Raw genomic sequence first — 203 nt, 5'->3', positions numbered from 1 at the left:
CATTGGTTTAAGATGCTACTGGTAAGCAACACGTTAAAAGCATTTTCATTCATATGGTTATTTTCGTCTTCGCCTAATTTTTTTCCTCTTATGTAGCGCCAATTCAACTGGGATCCAAGGCAAACGTTACTCATTTGGACACACTTTAATAAAGATGCGCATTGCATTTTCATGTCGAATATGCGTAGGATTAGGAAGTGCTG

The 203-nt window shown here is 37.9% G+C and overlaps 1 protein-coding gene across 1 annotated transcript in view; it reads right to left on the bottom strand.

The window, feature by feature from the left end:
• The window catches only part of LOC111829996 (uncharacterized protein At4g04775-like), a 2,804-nt gene that overhangs the window by 925 nt on the left and 1,676 nt on the right, over window positions 1-203 (bottom strand). The gene's annotated exons all lie outside the window — the stretch shown is intronic.

This window comes from Capsella rubella, unplaced genomic scaffold (assembly GCF_000375325.1).
Source record: "Capsella rubella cultivar Monte Gargano unplaced genomic scaffold, Caprub1_0 scaffold_6, whole genome shotgun sequence".
Classification (NCBI taxonomy): domain Eukaryota; kingdom Viridiplantae; phylum Streptophyta; class Magnoliopsida; order Brassicales; family Brassicaceae; genus Capsella; species Capsella rubella.
Note: the sequence above shows the minus strand (reverse complement) of the source record. Positions and strands in the feature narration are given on the sequence as shown.